General features: G+C 43.8%; 1 protein-coding gene across 4 annotated transcripts in view; it reads right to left on the bottom strand.

The window, feature by feature from the left end:
* Positions 1 to 20,786, bottom strand: part of EYA2 (EYA transcriptional coactivator and phosphatase 2) — a 203,797-nt gene that overhangs the window by 24,392 nt on the left and 158,619 nt on the right. The window lies entirely within an intron of this gene.

Below are 20,786 nucleotides of genomic sequence, written 5' to 3'. Positions count from 1 at the left end.
TACGATAATTGCAGTATGGAGTTCTTCTGTTTGGGATCTCAGCCACTCCACCCTATTCCACCTGTCCCCTGAAAGAAGGGTTCTCCGCTGACTGGTGGGAGCCTGAGCAAAGGGATAGGTATCAGCTGCCAGGAGTGGAACTGAAGGGGCAGGTACTGGCTGATCTGGCACATGGTTGGCTTTTTCCCTCTGGTGGGCAGCCTTCTGGTCAAGCTGGCTCTGCTGCCCTCCAACCACAGGGGAGGTGGGAAGCTGTTGGACCAAGTGCCCAGGCTCCTACCACTTTGCAAGGTGGGGATAATTCTGCCCACCTTGTAATACAACTTTGAAGAGCCTTCCTCTGCCTTCCCTCCAGCTGGATATTTTGTGCTGCCTTTTTGAGGGAGGGCAAGGAGGATCTCAGGTGCAGCTAAACCATCGCCCATTCTTTTCTGAGTTCTGGAATGGGGAAGCAGTACCCTTTGGAGCAGAGCTCTGCTTCAGTGGGCCACCAAGCCCCTGACACTTAAAGGAAAGGGAATGCATTTGTCCCCCTCCACTGAGTAAACCCAGGACAGCAGCAGAGTGAGGAGGGCACTCACTGGGGCTGTTCGCATGACATGCTGTGGCTTGTTGCAGCTTATTTAAGCCATGATGAGCCGTGGCACCCATGGGTGCCATCCTGAATATTCAACCCTGACTGTGGGTTGTTGTGTTGTGCGAAGCCATCCAGTGAGGGTTATGTGAGGATTCAACAACCTAGAACAGTCAATGGTTATGTGAGGGTTATATACACCATGACAAGCCACAGCGTTTTGTGTGAACCCAGTCACTATCTGTTTCTACCTGTTCTTTGGCTTTTTAAATCAATTTTGGTTTGCCTTTAATCCACTTTTGGTTTCCCCCTACATTTCCAACCCCCTAGATTTTTTTTTTGTTACTGCATACCTTGGGCTAACCCCCTTATGCAGAGACCTCCCTCTTGTAGCTTTTGGCTAGCTACATAAGCATTGGCACTTGGAGAATTGAATCAGAATGAGAATATATGATATTTCCCCCTCTATTCCAGTCTACTAGATCTTTGAAGGTAGAAGCATGGTTTTCCTCCCGTTCAATTACAAATCATGACAACACAATACAGATTTCTATAGGCCTTGTCCTAATGTTTTGCAGATTTCTGTGGAGTCATCTTATTGCATGCTGAGGTCAATCAAACTATGCCATCTGGGAGAACCTTACAAAGGAACACAGTGCTCAGAGACAGACTTTGTGGCAAATACTGTTGACAATAGTTGATGTATTTATGTACTAACCTAATTATTACGCATTCTTGATGTAGTTGTTAATTAAAGAAGAATGGATGTGGTCCAGCCATGTGGATAACTCATGGGGGCTACATTAAAGCAAAAGGAAAGCTATGCTACTTGATTGTATTTGAACATGATTGCCGATGCCCTAAAGCTAAGGGCAGTCGTCATTTCTTTTACTCAAAAAGTTTTCAATTCCCCCAGCCCATATCCCTGGATTTTCCAAGGGCCAGTAATGACCTTAATGCAATCCACTTCTTTTTCCTTATATGAAATATTATATATCTGAATGCAGACTCATGCATCTTTCCAAGTGCTGCATGTGCAGACCACATGGTTAAGATTTCACCAGACATGACCCACAAGTACTGCCAGGAGTATGTGTGTGCCCAAATGGTTTTCTGTGATCTCTGCAGTGATGTGAGGAGGGGATGGGGGTGGGGACATCTCTTGCAGGTATTGTTGGTTTTAGCCTGGTAGCCTAACTTCTCCTGCTTTGTCCACATCCATTTAGAACCACTTGCTTCTGTCTTTGGCCATAAAAAGGTAAAGGTGTCCCCAACCAGTCGTGTCCGACTCTAGGGTGTGGTGCTCATCTCCATTTCTAAGCCGAAGAGCCAGCGCTGTCCGAAGACGCTTCTGTGGTCATGTGGCCGGCATGACTGAACACCGAGGTGCACGGAACGCTGTTACCTTTCCCGCCGAAGCGGTACCTATTTATCTACTTGCAATTTCTTGCTTTTGAACTGCTAGGTTGGCAGAAGCTGGGACTGAAGATGGGAGCTCACTCTGACATGCAGCACTTGGGTCTCGAACTTCTGTCCTGCTGACCTTCCGGTCTGCAATTCAGCGTCTTAACCACTAAGCCACCGCAGCCCCTTTGGCCATGCGCCTTCCTTAAAAATAATAATTTTGTTTTAAATTTTCCAGAAGTTTTTTTGATACAGTAAGCAAAAATGTCAATAAAATTATAACAATAAATATAAAAGGGGAAACAACCATATTTTCTCATTCGTGCTTGCAGGTGATACAAAATGGCAGAAATATTAATAGACAAGAGTGGACCAGTTTGCACAATCATTGTCAGCTAAACAAGCCACAGTGGCTTGTTTAAGCCATGGCGCATGCCAGCACCTGCTGGTCACAATTTGCATAATCACCTGCCTGGCCACAGCTTGTTGTGTCATCCGAACCCGGGCAGCATGGCTTGTTTGAGGGGAAAACAACCCTCAAATAACCCAACAACAGCCCATGGGTTATTTGACTGTTATTTCCACCTCAAACAAGCCATGCCACCTGAGATCAGACAACATCACAAGCTGCAGCTGGATGGGTGATTATGCAAATTGCTCCTGGCACACACTGTCACTTAAACAAGCCACCATGGCATGTTTAGCTGACAATGATCATCTGAACCAGGTCAGTGTGAGTTGGATATTTGTTAACTCTTAAAGTGCTATGAATTAATACAGACATACAGAACAAGAGTCTTAATGACACTTTGCAGAATATTTTTGTTAAGTCCATGTGTATCAAGAATGGATATCATTTTTGTATAAAATTTCTGAATATCTGGGCTCTTCCTTAAAGAAACAGATACTGGCCATGTTGGCTTATTGCTCTCCCAACAAACTAGACTCATAAGGCAGAGGTTGTTCTTGGCTTATGACTCTGGCTTGTTGGGAGAGCGGAAGTTGTTCTTGGTCCCAGCTTGTTGGGAGAGCAATAAGCCAGAGATTCCGTTTTAGACATCATGCTAAACAAACCATGGATGGAGAGTTCTTGGCTTGTTTAGCTGCTCCTGCTTCTTAGGAGAAGCCAAGTGGGAATGATTGAGCAGCCTGCACCAGCACACTTACTCATTCACAATAACCCAGAGTTCTTTAGAATTCTGGCTTGACAGCTGAATGTGGCCATTGCGTACACATTGAGGACAGATGGCTCCTAGCACTCAGAAGACATTGTGCAGCTATTCTGTCTTTCCTCCTTAATGGATTTGTTGTGGAAAGAAAAAAAGACAAAAGAAGTGGTAGAAAAACACGGGAAGATTACAAGATGAAGATGCTGACATCTGGACTCCCCATAAAATTATGTGAAAGAGGCAAGGCGATTTCATGATATAATCCTCATTAGGAAGCACCCATCATTAATCCTAAGCATGTGCATAGTGTATTTTCTTCACAATTGAGCAACTTCAGCCTGTCTCTACACACTTAGAATTAAGGAGCAGGGCTTCCTTCCAGGGCTAATAGAAGAGCTCTCACATAGTCCTGAACCCCAGCTTATACTAAGCTGCATTATATTATTGTTCCATCTAGCCCAGGGCCAAAGCAAATAATATTTTTTTCTTTTTTACTCTAGAGTAAGCACAAAGGTCACAATCAAGATTGGGATGCTAGTGGGGGGGGGGTAGGGAGACTTTAATTCTTCCCCATGCTGCGGTTCAATCCAGATCGAGCTCTCTGTGCCTACATTTTAAATTGCCAAATTGTGATCCATTAACTCAAAGGGATCACTATCTGGCAAGGTATATTGTTGACACAGCCGCCCAGACCCAGCAATCCACATCGGGACTGCATCAGCACACCCCACTCTAGGATCCAGATCAGGGGCTCTGTGCTTCAGTAAAAAAGAAAAAAAGTAACCAAAAGTAAAGTACCTTCTGCTTTGGGTCTCAGTATTGTCTCCCCAGGATTTCAGACATGAAAGTGCTGTGGATTGAACCTAGGACCTCTCGCCTGCAAAACGTGCGCTGTACGACAGAGCTACAGCTCTTCCTTTTCTTACTAACTCTAACTGTTCACTTTCATCACTAGATTCCCAGCAAAGGAGATGTCTGGTGTTCAAATTTGGCACCAAAATGTTCTGACCTCATTGCTGGCGTCTGGCTAATAGAAGCAAATCTACTCAGTCTTTTAACTGGGAGCACTAAGGACATACATCCAAACGTACACAGCCAAGCAAAGCAGTTAACTTTTCAGCTTTCTGAGCTCTGGGGCTGCAAAACATTAAATTAAAAGAGAGGCCCAATACTAGAATGTCTCAGGATTTCATAAGAAATGGACATCCACTCTGTTTTAACCTTACTGATGCAAAACATGTCTAGTTTCTGCATCCCCATAGTGGTGGAAACTGGCTGGGTTTTAAGGTTTGAACTCCATATTTCTAAGGTCTACAAAACATTTAAAAAGCACTCTCAGCAGTCTGTTTTGAACGTAGGTGTATTTTTCCCTTTGTGAATCAAAGTCTGTCACCTGACAGCAGATGCTTTTCATCCTCTCCCCCTTCATCTTGTTGTATAAGTGCTGCTAAGTCAGTTTTGTGTAAAATGCCTTAAAGGAATGTCCTACATAACTGTCAGTGTACCCTGTGCAGTACCTGATGACTCAGCATTAAAAAGGTGCTTAGTTCAGCTTCTGGCTAGTTTAGCAATCAAAGTGATGGCTTAGAATCAATTCCCCTTCTCTGATTGGCTGATATACGCCTGGGCTGCCTAGCTGTGGCTGACATGAATTGGCACAAGTCCAAAAAGGGATTCTTCCTGTGGGACAAGAGCCCCTGCCAGATGTTCTCCATGCATTCAATAAATGCACATGTGAGGATGTAGCATCATGGCAGCAGGCTTCACCCCAACTATGCCCCCTTAAGAGTCAAACTACACATGATGTTAATTGTGTAGCATGTAGCCGAGCCTATTCTTTTTTATTATAATTCAAGAGTAAGTACAGCAGCTGTGGTTCAGACAAGGACCAGCGTGCACTGGGAGGGGAGGATTAAAGCATGCACTTACTCCCGGGTAAAAAAAAGAGAGAGAAAAGGCTCAGCTATACACGATGCAATTAACTTAATATGTCATTTGATCCTTATTAGATCATTGGTAGAGAGCTCCTGTGTGTACAGCTATACACACGGAGGGTTCTCTTTGGCCCAGTTTGCACGTAATGACTAACTACAGGCTAAACAACCCATAGTTAGTTAGTCAGGGCAGGCCCAGAGCAAGCAGTCGCACTGCTTCCTGTCCACTCGCTACTTCTGCTTTGCATCAGCTTTCATTAAAAAACCAGGGATGCTGTGTTCCTGCGTTTGATGCAAAGTGCAAACCCAGAACTCTGGGTTGTTGAGGGACAAACAACACAGAGTTTTAACCCATAGTTTGTTAAAGCTGTATACACAGAGGGGCTCTCTACAGACATTCTACAAATGAATGTAGGTCAGGAGGCAAACCTGCCATCACAATGCTGCACCCTCACATGACTTCATTGAATGGAAGAAGAACATTTGTAAGGAGCTTGTGTCTGTCTATTATAGGGCGGAGGTTTTCAAGGAGAATCTTTGCACTGGACAGATTTCAGTTGGCGTGTATCCAACTATGAGTTAGCCTCCTGTTTCCTTGCCTCCCTGCTTGGACAGAACAAGTGATGGGTTTCAAATTCATCCGGTGGTGCAGCTAGGCAATTTTGTTGTTCAGTCGTTCAGTTGTGTCTGACTCTTCGTGACCCCATGGACCATAGCACGCCAGGCCTTCCTGTCCTGTGCTCTCTCCCGGAGTGTGCTCAAGTTCATATTTATTGCATCAGTGATGCTATCTAGCCATCTCATCCTCTGCCGTCCCCTTCTCCTTTTGCCTTCAGTCTTTCCCAACAAACTGTGGCAAATTCTTAAAGTGATGGGAGTACCAGACCACCTTACCTGTCTCCTGAGAAACCTGTACGAGGGTCAAGAAGCAACAGTAAGAACCAGACATGGAACAACCGATTGGTTCAAAATTGGGAAAGGAGTACGACAAGGCTGCATATTGTCACCCTGCTTATTTAACTTATATGCAGAGTACATCATGAGAAACGCCGGGTTGGAGGAATCACAGGTCGGAATTCAGATTGCCGGGAGAATTATCAACAACCTCAGATATGCAAACGATACCACCCTAATGGCAGAAAGCGAAGAGGATCTAAAGAGCCCCTTGTTGAGGGTGAAAGAGGAGAGTGCAAAAGCTGGTTTGAAACTCAACATTAAAAAAACTAAGATCATGGCATCTGGCCCCATCACTTCCTGGCATATAGAAGGAGAAGAAATGGAAGGCAATTTTAGGGCCAAACAAAACATTCTTATAATTTACTCCAGCGTAAGCACACTCAGTTCTGATTCAGATTGGGACCATGGCACTCTAGACAAGGGGGTTCAATATTTCCCCATCCTGTTTTCATCCCAAAATTCCACTCCTTATATGTGGTGGGGGGAGGTGTGTTAAAAAATAGGGGGAAAATATTGACTCCAATGGGAAAAAACTTCACTATGTATGATTACAAGAACATTTAGTTTGGCCCTTAGATCCTAGCCTTAATGGTCATATGGAGGACCCTTTTAGACATGTAAATCTCCCACCAACCATTCCATGCTTTACAACTGCTTCTACATTCTTAATATATGTAGAGCAACAAACAAACAACTTGTACACCAACCCTGATTTAAAAAAGAAATACTCTGAGTATGTGCAGTTTCACGTTCATGGCACCATCCTGACTACAGGAATAAAATGGAGTTTGCTTCTGCAGCCTGGTGCTAAAGTCATTTACTTGGGAATAAGCACTAATTCTTAGGGGGAAAAAAAAAATATCTGTAACCATGTACATGCCTGGCTGGCTATCCCCTGACTATAAAACATGTTAACAAATAAGAAAGAAAGCATGCTGCAGTGACGGGCCCCTGTGGACTCTGGCATGCCCATGCCAACCTCAGGCCTGTTTGCCAGTGCTCCCACAACCTGCTACTCTTTGGGTGATCCTTTGGGGGCCGCTGGGCTGTGGAATCTGGGACTTCGCCCCCCAGGTTCAGCTGTAACTGCACAACTAAATGCCTTGAATAGAATACTTTCTTGTATGCAAGTTCTTAAGCAAGTTCTTAAGAGCAAACTCTGCTACCAGTAACATCCAAGGTTATACATGGTAAACAGGCTTTTTGTCCTGTAACAGGACAAAAAGCCTGTTTACCATTATACATTTTCCTATTTTCATGCTTCCATTATCTACCTAAAGCATTTTTATCCTGCTCTTCAGCCAAAAGGGCTGCCAGATAACTATTTACAGATCTGTACAAAAAGGAGAGACAGACAGACAGACAGACAGACAATCCCTGCCCTCAGGCACAATTAAAAAGACAGGACACAAAAGGAAGAATGCATGGTAAGGAAAGAGGAAAACAAGCAAACTCAGGCACCAGTTCTAAATGTTACAATGTTCTTATAATGACCAGCTGTGATGGAAACAGTTCGGAGAGAGGAGAAGCCAAACGGAACTGGTCTTTCAGCACTGAGCTAATGGAGTGGGCCTTGCTTCCCATCACTCCCTCTGCTGCAGTTTTCTTCCCTTTTACTTTCAATGCCATTCAATTCTGGCTGTCACAGAGAGGAAGGCCAGGATCTCTTCTCAATCATCCCAGAGTGCAGGACATGGAATAATGGGCTCAAGTTACAGGAAGCCAGATTCTGGCTGAACATCAGGAAAAACCTCCTGACTGTTAGAGCAATACGACAATGGAACCAATGACCTAGGGAGGTGGTGGGCTCTCCCACACTGGAGGCATTCAAGATGAGGCTGGACAGCCAACTGTCGGGGATGGTCTGACTTGGATTCCTGCACTGAGCAGGGGGTTGGACTCGACGGTCTTATAGGCCCCTTCTAACCCTACTGTTCTATGATTCTATGGTATCTTTAAATACATTCAAGTTTAAATACATTCAGTCTGAATCCTGTAATGTGGGTATCATCATACACTCTGACCACTCATGATTTCTCTGGCCAAGTGCTGCCCTTTTGACTCAGTTTGCTCCCCAGATATCATTGGGGTTCTTTCTGGTTTTCTTGATAGTAGAATGTTAAGGTGTCACCAATGATCTATTGAAAATTGGGGTAGTGGCATATTAGACATTTTGGACCCTACAGAGGTCCAGAAAAGAACTGGGGAGTTGGTCACGGCATTATAGGGTTGCTGATTATTCTTTAGCAGGGGTAGGGAATCTGTGTCCCTCCAGATGTTGCTGGACTACAACTCCCATCAGCTTTAGCTAGTCCAAAACCTGCAGGCCCACACATTCCCCATCCCTGTTCTTTAGCATTTTTGCCTTCATGGTTACAAATCATCTCTGCAGCCATGTGGGCTAGTGACTTTTTTTTATTTAAAGGAAAGCTGGGAGTCCAGTAAGGGAAATCCACATTCTTCTTCAGACTAAGGAAACATCCCACTAAAAGGATTCCTTAGTTTTTCCCTAATATATTTAAAACTTCATGTCATTACATCTATTGTTAATTAAACCTTTTAAGCTTCATTTTCATTAGCTTCATACTGGACCTGCACTGGGGAGCTTTTTATTTTAATTTCCTTTTGCATTTCCAGCTATTCTTTTGGTCCCAACACACCAGTCTTTATAATTTATTATATCACCACAGGCACTTCTATCACAATGTTCTTGTGAATTTGTGTTAAGTTGTCTCTGTTGAATTTAGTTTGATTTTGTTTCATAATCTTTTGCAATCTGAATAAATATATTTGCCTGGGAATTTTGCTATATCAAGTGTAAGACGGATCAAGAGCATGCTCTGCAATTTATAATTAGTAGCTTAAATTAAAACTCATTTCATGCCAATCAAAACTCTTCACCCAGGTGCAAGACCTGGACAACACTCTCTCTCTCTCTCTCTGTGTGCACCTAGAATCCCATCACACCGAATAATTTGCCAAACATTTTAAGGTTGGTTCAGCATCCATGTTTTGTCTCTCCATGCTGATGGTACCATGCCCAGGACAGCTTTTTCTTATACCTCCAATGGAAGGCCAAACTAGAAGTTATGCAAAAAATGCAGCTGATGCCAAAAACAAAGGTAAAGGCAATTTTATTAAGTCTGTCCCTATGAATAGCGGCCTGTGTGTGAATTGTAGAGTGCATGTGTGTGTTTGTGGACATGCACAAATGCAAACACATATACAGTATACATGTGTTTAATAGGCAACTTGTTACACATTGCTGTAGTTTGTGTTTATTTATATGGTGGATAGTTTGGGTGAGAAGCTTTGGGGGTGGGGGGAAAGAGGAGCCAACAGCGTAAGTCCATTGAGTCTGTCCAAAAATAAAGAAAGAGTTTCACCGCTGAAGTGTGGCTTTTAGTTTATTTTAAAAAACAAACATTTTCTTATACTTGTTTTCAAGGCACACCACGTGTGTTTTTTTTTAACCACCTGCAGCTACTCCTGATTCAGTTGGCTGGCCCTTAGCATCCAGTTACCACCTCCTCCTCTTATAGCTCTTGGTGAAATTGTAAAAGGAAGTTGGAGGCGAACTTATCTTTGGCAATCTCTCAAGCGCAAGTCAGTCTTTCTTACTTCAATTTCTAGTTCCAAATCACTCACAGTTCCAGACTGATGTCTCAACTCATAAACTGTTAAGACTTGTACACCGTTAGTCAATGGGCAGAGACTGCCTGCATTTGCATTTTATCCATGTGCCAATTCATCTGACATTCCACATGTTTGTGTAATGTATTTCTATGGATCTATCTTAGTTTTGCTTTTCAAAAACAAGACACACTCCCCACACCAACTATGCTTTTATTGAAACAATCAGACTTTCTCTGTTCCTGCCAAGTACTTGCTTATGCCGTGAACAAATAATGACTTTTCCACCAGGAAGAAAGCATTAATTAAGCGTATTTGTCAGACTTCTATTCTGCAGGGAGGAGGGTTTTTTTTTATCTTCTGGAGGTGTCAGCCAGAGGTGAAAGACAGATTAGCATGCAATTGAGGGCCTTCCAAGTTAAATCTCATCTTTGTGGTTAGCTGTTAATAATGATGTTGTCACTAAAGAAAGAGTTTAATGGTTTTAATTTGGTTTAATTACTTGGAAAAGCTTGGAAATAGGACCAGTTTGTTTGCTTGTATTAACTAGAAAAAAGAAGGCGAGCTTGTGAGAGAGAGAGAGAGAGAGAGAGAGAGAGAGAGAGAGAGAGAGAGAAGGCTGAGCCACATGCCTGAACGAGGACAAGTTATAATCTATTCTTTGACTGTTGAGTTTCATGCCTTGATGAGAATATTTTTTTTAAATGTAACCCCACTTAGCACTTAAGCAAGTTTGCCTGAACTCTAGAACAACTCTCCCCCAACACAAATTGCTTCATGCTTCCCTATTTATTTATTTACACATATTGCTTAAGGGAGTCATTTATGTGAATAAAAAACTTTTAACTTCATCTCTTTACACAGCTATTCCTCATTTACGCAGCTATTCCTTCTATTCCTTAGAAGCATTCGCCACTGTTTTTCATAATAAAAACGCTGTTTAATACATTAATAATTACTTGGAGGCTCAAATGCCAGAATGTGTGAGTTATGGTACAATGATGCTCTTTACTGGATCAACTTTTATCATGAAAAGGTAAGTTGATTGGCATTGATGTAGGATTCCTGCCTGCAGCAGAATGGAAATGGCTGCTAATCTTCATGTGCAGAAGGAGCAAGATTACTTATTAATGTTAAGGATGTTAGGTACACTACAAAAGCATCAGTGCAGGCCATACCCAACTGAACACCCTAACCAGCAAAGGAGTTACAAACAGGGAGGGCCAAAGCCTTTTTGAGGCTTCAGGTGAAAAGGACAGTTCCTTTCTGCTCCTGCCAACCACTTGTGCTCTTTCTTGTCTAGCCAGAGTGTTGAACAAAATGCCCCGCACAAGAGAGCCTCACATTTTTTATGGAGTGTACACAGACAGAGGAGGCTGCACAAAACTGACTAGGTCAAGTTTGTCCTTTCTCTCCTTGTCCTCTCAGTTTGCACAAGACTCCAGAGAAGGGAAAAAACAGGACAGACTCCTCTCTACTCAAGCATCCTACACCCTCAGAGAATCACGTGTGTGACATGTGAAGTGCTTCTGTCCAACCGCCTTTCTGACCAGAGAAGGAAGAAGCAAGGATAAGGTTTATGTGAACAGCTAAACCACTGAATTTCATGACAAAATGAAAAAAGACACTGCTGACATGGAGAATAGACACGAGGCAAGGAAGAAGAGAGGAAAAGCAAAAACCTGGAAGGCAAAAATGTGATGGGGCAGAGCTTTAAAGGATTTCAGTTCACGCTTTAATAACAGATAGTGCAGATGTTGCAGCTATTCTAATAGCAATGATTTGCATTTCCAATATCATGTCAAGCCATAAGAGGCACAGTATACTCGTCACATCCCTGTTTTTTTTCTTTTTCTTTTAAAAATTAATCCAAACAGATGCACAGACCACACTAGCAGCCTTGCACAGCTTTATTAGTAAACGATATAGTGGCATATCTAAAACAGTCTTAAAATGGCCAACAATGACTGAATGCTTTTATTATTTAACCTAAAAGGGCACCGAATACAAGATTTAGCCTCCAGTAAGTTAAACAAAATATTTCCTACTTCCTCAGAAAATCCTTCCCAAATTGTATTCATCTTGAGTTAATCCACCATCTACTGAGTAAATTAGAGTGTATTTGTTTTGAAAATCTATTTTATAGAATTCCAAAGGACTGTGTTTTCCTTAGGAAGGGCTTATTTTGCCTTTCCCCCTCCTTTATTTCTTTTTAAAGAGCGATGCCTGCTTGTAGGCCATGGCAGGTTAATATCCCAAGGTGCCCTGCACATATGAGTAACAAAATGTAAATAAACACAGCTGAACCAGGAAGAAGATGGAAGGTTTTCTCATTAAAGAAATAAAATAAACAGATGTCCTTAAGCACTTTGGCTTATGTTTGTGAAAGGAATGGAGGACTCTTAGAAGTCTGAACAGCAGCAGCAGCGGCACATACATATTAAGCCAATTCTCAAACAAAGCAAAGAATGCACGCCACTCTGAATTAGCTAACAGAGCTCAAGGGGGAAACGTATATTTGATTTGAACCCTAACAATGCGAACCTTCACAAACCAAGCAAGGAGTTCTGAACCTGTACAATTAGCTTTGTGCCAGCTTTTACTTCTTCAGAGTGCAGAGAATAAAAGGGCAGACTTAGCCACTGGAAGCATGAATCAGCATCAGAGCTGGTGACATTTCTGTAGAGTTTCAAATAAGATACTAATTATAACGGAAATTACTAGAACCATTATAAGCATATAATAAAACTCCATTCTTGGTAGAATTTTTAAAAGTTTGATATACAATCAGATGATAAATTTTACTCTGTCCTATTTTGAGTTTGTGGCTATTATAGGGAGACCTGAATTTGGAAGGGTGTTTAAAGGATTGGTTATTCATAACGTAAACTGTATGCATACCTACTTTACAGCACAGATAGTTGGTGGGCCAATGGGACTGCATCTGCCAATCCTGCTCCTTGCATATATGCATTGGATGTAATGTGTATATAGCATGCATACATATAAAGTCCAAAGTCGGATAAGTTGTGATTCTTACCCCAATAGTTTTGCTCGGTATCAGACCAACATGTATTGGATTACACTGGCATGTACCATTTACATATCCCATGTGTGTAAATGAGTGAAGTAAACAAGCAGTCAATCCCACTGGCCCACCTCTTCTCTCTCATGTAAGACCCAAGCCAGTGTACAAATCCAGGCACCTTTCTGATGATTTGAAGGAAGAGAACAGTTTCTTTTAAGCATGAGATAATGTGCCATTTAATGAACAAAACCTGTTGTTTTTCAGTCGTTAAGTCATGTCCGACTCTTTGTGACCCCATGGACCATAGCATGCCAGGCCTTCCTGTCCTCCGCTCTCTCCCGGAGTGTGCTCAAGTTCATATTCATTGCATCGGTGATGCTATCTAGCCATCCCATCCTCTGCCGTCCGCTTCTCCTTTTGCCTTCACTCTTTCCCAGCATCAGGGTCTTTTCCAGTGAGTTTTCTCTTCGCATTAGGTGGCCAAAATATTTGAGCATCTGTCAGTATCTGTATCTGAATATCTGAAGTCAGTAGCTTCAGTATCTGTCCTTCCAATGAGCACTCAGGGTTGATTTCCTTTAGGATTGATTGATTTGACCTCCTTGCAGTCCAGGGGACTCGTAAGAGAGTCTTCTCCAGCACCACAGTTCGAAAGCATCAATTCTTCGGTGCTCAGCCTTCCTTATAGTCCAGCTCTCACAGCCGTACGTTGCTACTGGGAAAACCATAGCTTTGCTTATACGAATCTTTGTCGGCAAGGTGATGTCTCTGCTTCTTACTATGCTGTCTAGGTTGGCCATAGCTTTCCTCCCAAGGAGCAAGCGTCTTTTAATTTCATGGCTACAGTCACCGTCTGTGGTGATCTTGGAGCCCAAGAAAATAAAATCTGTCACTGCTTCCATTTCTTCCCCTTCTATATGCCAGGAAGTGATGGGGCCAGATGCCATGAACTCCGTTTTTTTAATGTTGAGTTTCAAACCAGCTTTTGCACTCTCCTCTTTCACCCTCAACAAGAGGCTCTTGAGATCCTCTTCACTTTCTGCCATTAGGGTGGTATCGTCTGTGTATCTGAGGTTGTTGATAATTCTCCCGGCAATCTTAATTCCGACCTGTGATTCATCCAACCCGGCGTTTCTCATGATGTACTCTGCAAATAAATTAAATCAGCAGGGCGACAATAGACAGCCTTGTCGTACACCTTTCCCAAGTTTGAACCAATCGGTTGTTCCATGTCCGGTTCTTATTGTTGCTTCTTGACCCTCGTACAGGTTTCTCAGGAGACAGGTAAGGTGCTCTGGTACTCCCATCACTTTCAGAATTTGCCAGAGTTTGTTGTGATCCACACAATCAAAGGCTTTAGCATAGTCAATGAAGCGGAAATAGATGTTTTTCTGGAATTCTCTTGCTTTCTCCATGATCCAGTGAATGTTGGCGATTTCATCTCTAGTTCCTTTGCCTCTTCAAAACCCAGCTTGTACTTCCGGTAGTTCTTGGTTCACATACTGCTGAAGCCTAGCTTGTAGGATTTTGAGCATAACCTTGCTGGCATGTGAAATTCATTATTAAAGCTTTTTTTATTTTTGTTTTCTTTTTTTAATCTAAGTTGGGAACACTGAAATGTTGCCTACTATAGCTGGGCACCAGGAATCACATTAACCTGATAATTAAGGTCTTTGTGGAAAACCCAGCTTTATGACTGACATAGATTTCAAGTCAGCATTCCCATTTTCAGTTTCCTTCCTTTCTTCCTAGAAGGTCTTTCTGGTTCCTATCAACCTAAAAGGCAACCTTTCTGCATATACACAGTTGTCAGCAACAATAAAAGTTTCTTTCCCATCTAACTTTGTCTAGGGAGGAGTGGGGTACCTAAGTCCATATGGTCCACATGCTGGTTGGTCCTTCAAGAACCCCATACACAAATTATAATTTGGGTGTTACTTTTTAAATATGGTTTACAAATTGAATGTAAAACACACTTTGACACACAATATTGATGTGGTGAAGCCACTAAGTTTGAAATGGATGATTGGATTGCCCTGCCACTGAGTAATTAGAGTCATTTGCAATCACTATACTTGGAACCATCATTTTGAGTTGATTGTTTCATAGAATTTTGTGAAGTTTTCTTTGCATGCCCTAGACAGGTAGCTGTGTTAGTTCGTTGCAACATAAACAATGAAAAGCCCCAAGTGGTAATTTAAAGTCTAACAATATATATTTGTTTTGTGGTGCCAGCTTTTATGTGCCAGATCCAATCCTCAGATGCATGATGAACTGAGCTCTAGCCCATGAAAGCTAATACCACAATAAACATGGTCGTTTTTAAAGGCCCATTTGCAAGGTATTTATGTACTTTTTTGCATAGTTTGTTTTGAATATCAATAGGCCAACATGTCTTTCTTTTCAGGGATTGTATTATCCCTGTCATGGTATTCCACTTTACTGTTTTATATTTTAAAGCTTTTGTGACTGGTGTCTTCTGGTTAAAGTCGTCAACTTTTTCAAACCTGGGACCCACTCTCTGGGGACCTATTTTTTAATTTTTAACTGCATATTTGTATGTGGTAGTACATCAGTTGAATACTAAGGGCATAGTATATACATCTCGATGGACTGATAGCCATCCAGGCAAAACAAGCAAACACCTGTCCTGGTTGGTTTTGTTTTGCATTGGGGCAGTTATGAAAAAAGCGAAGTATAAGGCCATCCCCCCATGCACACCTTTTTTAAAGCTGTTCTGGGCCCGGGCCCTGCCATAGACCACTGGGCTCTGCCCAGGCTATACCCCTACTCCCACTGCAGGCTTTACCCCTGAAACAGAGGGCTCTGCCCTTAGGCCCTGGCAAGGTGCTACAATTTGGGAGGGATCACTTACTGGGTCTACTCACACAAACATGGAGGCGGAAATAAGCCACGGTGGCTTATTTCCTCCACCATGCATGCCAGGGGAATTGCATAATTACCCTCACTGGTGTGGCTTGTGTTGTGAGAACTTGGTAAGGGTGTCTTGTTGCTGTGGTTAACAAGCCACCCCAGAACCCAAAAGCAGCCCATGGGTTCTGGATGGCTTGTTAACCAGGCAACAATTCACCCATGTCAGGTTCGCATGACATGGCAAGCTGTGTTGGCAAAGGTAATTATGTAAAACTCCCTCTCCATGATTGCGCTAATCCAGTCAGTGTGTCTTACAGCAGGGATGGGCAATGGTGGCCCCTCCAGATGTTTCAGCCTTCAACTCCCATCAGCCCTTGCCAGCATAGTCAATAGTGAGGGTTGATAGAAGTTGTAGGCCAAAATATCTAGAAGACCACAAGCTGCCCATCGCTGACTTAAACTATAGTTTGCCAGTGAATGCAGTCCTTGAGTTTTTGCCATTTTTATGTCTTTAGTTATTCTCCTGTTGTTGCTGTTGGGTGGCCGAGTTTTGTTTTTGGTGTTCTCAGCACAATTATGAAATATGTTGAGCTTATGCATCATGGCACCCTATAAAATATCTGACATATGTGAACTGAGCTACAAAGTCCAGAACAGTCATGCAAAGTAGCCCTAAAGAAGAGCTTGGGGTAAGAATGTGCATGCAAGCAAGATCTCGATGGGTATAAGAAACTATTGCTTAAAAAGCTGGCAGTTTGATCATCTCTCCCAAATGGAATCACAACTTTGCCCCTATTTTGTCTCCTCTTCTGCTGCCATTCCTCCACCTTCTTAGCACTAAAGGGTATTAGTATGATGTACTTTCATGTTTTTAGCCCACCTGTTAACACCTGAAAGCCATAAAGGAAAAGAAAGAAGAAAAAAGGGTGGGAGGAACCCGTGGAACACTAACGTTCAAGTACATCTGGTGCTCACAAGGCCTCTGTTGACCTCAGCCATCCAGAGATTTGGTTCTAATCTATACAGGCTTTGCGACTGTGGAATTAATGCCTGTCATGTGTAATTAATGACAGATTATGTTGCAAGATTTGCATGGGAAACCTACTGACTACAAAGAGGATCAGAGCTAACAGAACTAGTATTACTCCAACTTTGCCACAATTGGCCAAAGAAAGGTGAGCTCATGCAATCATTTGTACAGGAAAACCCTGCCACATAATGGCCTTTCAACATCATTCATTCAAGGTAATTATTTCTTCCAACGGTACCCCAAGATATATATTTAACCATCTCCTGTGGAATTTCAGTTTCTTATTGTGATGATTCACTTATCTTTGTATAGCCATTTCCCAGTACACCATAGTATTACACCATAAGTACTTGTCCAAAGAGATATTCGTTTCTATTTGAGCTTTTATTTAATGGGCACCTGTATTCTCTCCCTACCAACAGTAGTTGTGTATAGGAATAATGAGTAATAACATAATTGCCCTCCAAGGTAGGTAGAAGAAGCTCTGCTCCAAATGAAGCTTACCTACTGAGTCTAAGAGGAGGACTTTTCCTAGCCCTTTGTAACTCTCTGCCCTGTAAAGTGTCCATTTGCCCAAATGTATTCGCTTTCAGAACATGCACAAAATACCTTAGTACAGATATATAAACACAACTCCCAGTTTCTTCAAACTGCATGTTAAAGTTTTGTTTTACATATGTAGCTTAGGGATACTTCAACATGCAGGTCGTCGCTTGATGACTATAGCTTCAAGCGTCATGTGAGAAGGGCAGAGCAATCCAACTCCCTGCCAAAGGTCAGCTGATGGGTTGCTGGATGTGGTGGAAATGCTGCTCCACTGGTGGGACAGAACTCTCACTCAGAGCTCTCCCTCCGTTGTACATCTGCAGAAAGCTCCGTGGGTGTAGAGGTAGTGGTGGTGATAGGGCTTAAAATGGGGTATTTGGGGGGATCAAAAGCTCCCTTATTCACCTGAAATATCCATGGTTTGAGCCCCAAACTACACTGGCCTAGAGCTGGTGTAGTTATTTTCCTCCCTCCTGTAATATCAATTGGAGGCGGGGGAGATTTTTTAAAAAACAGACAGGGGGAAAAAGCAAGCACCTGTTCCTATGCTGCAGGGCTTAGGAACTGGTGCTTCCTCCATCAGGGAAGTTTTCCCTACCCCATCCCACTCTTAGGATTGCCTAGTGAACCATAATAAAATCAAATAGCACACACAGAATGTTCCTATAGCCCCAAATACTGTTTTTCAGAAAAGCCAGCTCATACATTAAGATGCAATTCACCACACAGATCTACTGCCAAAACAGATCTACTCCCAGGTGGCCTGGGAGAGCCAGGGCCTGTAGGAGAAGCTGCCACTACCAGGGAAGAGGCGTGCCTGCTGCTGCTGGGCCTGCTGTAGCTGCTGCCGCCACCAACACCAGGCCTTCCCTGCAGACTTCTGCCTGGCAGACCGCGAGTCCCTGCAGGACCAGGCCCCCAGGTACTGAGCCAGCTGTGCTGCTTCCACCTGCCCTTCCTGGAGGGGCTACATAAGCTGGCTGGCTGAGGTGGCCTGGGAGAGCCAGGGCCTGCAGGAGAAGCTGCCACCACTGGGGAAGAGGTGTGCCTGCTGCTGTGCCACTGCCGCCACCATCACTACTGTGGACTCCTGCCTGGCAGTATTTTTAAAGGGGATTTTTATTTTTTATTTTTAAATTTCTGGGGGATTCTGTTGTGTTTTTAGGGGTGGGTATGTAGCCTGCCTGATAGACGGGAGCAAGGGGACATGTGTCCACCTGATGGAGGCAGTGGGGGGAGTGTTGGGGGCCAGAACATACCAAGGCTGGGCAGCAGGCGCTGGCGGAGCGCTAAGGGCAGGCCATGCCAGGTAAGGGGAACAAGGGGGAGATGTGTAATATCTGTCCACTGTTCTGGGCCTGTCCAGAGCCAAAGGATGGCTGAGGGAGGTGTGACTCCATCTTCAGGCCTTCGTTTGCTGCTCTGCAATGCCAGGTCTGTTATGCAGAAAACATCCCTCATTCATTACATGATCCTGGATGAGGGTGCAGACCTGGCATGTATTACGGAGACCTGGCTGGCTGAGGCCGCTGCTCCAACTCTGGCGGCCATGTGTCCAGCTGGATTTTCATATGCACAGCAGCCGAGGGCTGGGGATCGGGGAGAGGCTGTTATCTACTGAGAGTCCTTGATCTTCACCAGACCGCCTCTCCGGGAAACCAAGGTTGCTGAGTGCACGTACTGGAGGTTGGGCCCGAAGGGTAGTCTGGGGATTCTGCTCGTGTACTGTCCACCCCGCTGCACGACTGACTCCCTGTGGCCACAGGGGTGCCACAGGGTTCCATCCTCTCCCCGATGCTATTTAACAACTACGTGAAGCCACTGGGAGCTATCATCAGGAGGTTTGGGGTGTGGTGTCATCAATATGCGGATGACATGCAGCTCTACCTCTTGTTCAAATCTTCACCAAGGTTGGCCATAGAACCCCTGTCCAAATGTCTGGAGATGGTGAGTGGCTGGATGGGGAGGAATAAGCTGAACCCTGACAAGACCGAGGTACTTTTGGTGGGAGACAAGAGGAGCCTGGGGGATGTTGACCTGGTGTTGAATGGGGTGTGGCTACCCTTGAAAGACCAGGTCTGCAGCCTGGGGGTCATTTTGGACTCCCAGCTGTCCATGGAGGCTCAGGTGTCAGCTGTGAGCTGGACAGCGCTGTATCAACTCCATCTGATATGGTGGCTGCGCCCCTTCCTTCCCGATCATCTGCTCCCATCAGTAGTACATGCCCTGGTCTCCTCTCGTTTAGACTACTGTAATGTGCTCTATGTGGGGTTACCCTTGAAGACAGTTCGGAAACTGCAGCTGGTACAGAACGCGGCGGCTCGCCTGATTAAAGGCAGCTGCTGGCGAGATCACATCACTCCAGTGCTGAAGGAGTTGCACTGGTTTACTAGTTGTTTTCCGGGTCAAATTCAAGGTGTTGGTTTTGACCTTTAAAACCCTATATGGTTCCGGCCCAGCCTATCTTAAGGAGCACCTCCAGCAACACCAGACAGGCTGCTTAACAAGATCAGCCTCGGATGGCCTTCTCTCTGTCCCATCAGCCAGGACAGCTAGACTGGTGGGGATGAGGGAGAGGGCCTTTTCTGTGGTGGCCCCCACGCTGTGGAACTCCCTCCCTGGGGAACTCCGCCATGCCCCTTCTTTAATGAGCTTCCGTCGTGCATTAAAAACGTGGTTGTTCCGGCAGGCATTTGGGGTGGGTTAGGGTATTTTAGAAAATGTTTTTATTGTAGAATTTTATTGTTTTAATCTGTTTTATTATATGCTTTGTACATTGCCCAGAGTGTCTGGGTGACCAGCCAGATGGGCGATTAATACATTTAATAATAATAAAAAAACTGAGACAGTTTGGCTCTGTAAGATGCCTGGAGACTCCCCGAGAAGGAACCATGCTTAAGCCAACCTGAGTGAACCTTGGTTAGCATTCTTAATTATTAACATCTGTGTCCACAGTCCTTAACCCTAGTTGAGGCTAGCATCATTAGAAGAACACCAGCAAAGGAGTGGGGGGGGGAGAGGAGATAAATTCATGCTTGAGAAGGAAGGGTCTTAGTGCATGAAATGTCCCTGTTCCCATGTTCTGGAAAGGGGCATGGCTAATCTTACTTCCATGGAATTCTGCAGAGCAGAGGGAGAGAAGTTGGGCTATTCCATCATCTCTATGGAGAGACCTCCTGCCTTTAGCTCTCCCCAAATGTTACCATTCCATCAGGCTACCTGATCTGTTTCCATCTCATCTGGTTACAATCAGAACTTTAAGAACTAGTGCCTGAGCTTGTTTTTTCCCCTCTCCCCATCCCTTTTTCCTGGCATGTCATGGGTTTTTTTAATTTTAAAGATTGTAAGCCTGAGGGCAGGGACTGTCTTACTGCTGATATTTGTAAGCTGCTCTGCATACCTTTTTGACAAAATGGCAGGGTAAAAATGCTTCAAATAAATAAATAACAACTGTATTGTGCTGGGGAAACACAGAATAATAAATGTAGAAGATGTGCTGGAGGGGATGGGCATACATCCACTGAGGAAGGAACCTGGAGTGAGGCTTGAGAAGTCACCCGCAAAAAGCTCACATTAGCTGGCAATTCAAAATGGCACAGAGGTTGCGACTACTGTTTCTGGAAATTATGCAAGAAGC

Source organism: Heloderma suspectum, chromosome 4 (assembly GCF_057233095.1).
Source record: "Heloderma suspectum isolate Gila_16-S chromosome 4, 16-S_ref, whole genome shotgun sequence".
NCBI classification, from domain to species: domain Eukaryota; kingdom Metazoa; phylum Chordata; class Lepidosauria; order Squamata; family Helodermatidae; genus Heloderma; species Heloderma suspectum.
The sequence above is the reverse complement of the archived record's forward strand: the minus strand, read 5'-3'. Positions and strand labels throughout refer to the sequence as shown.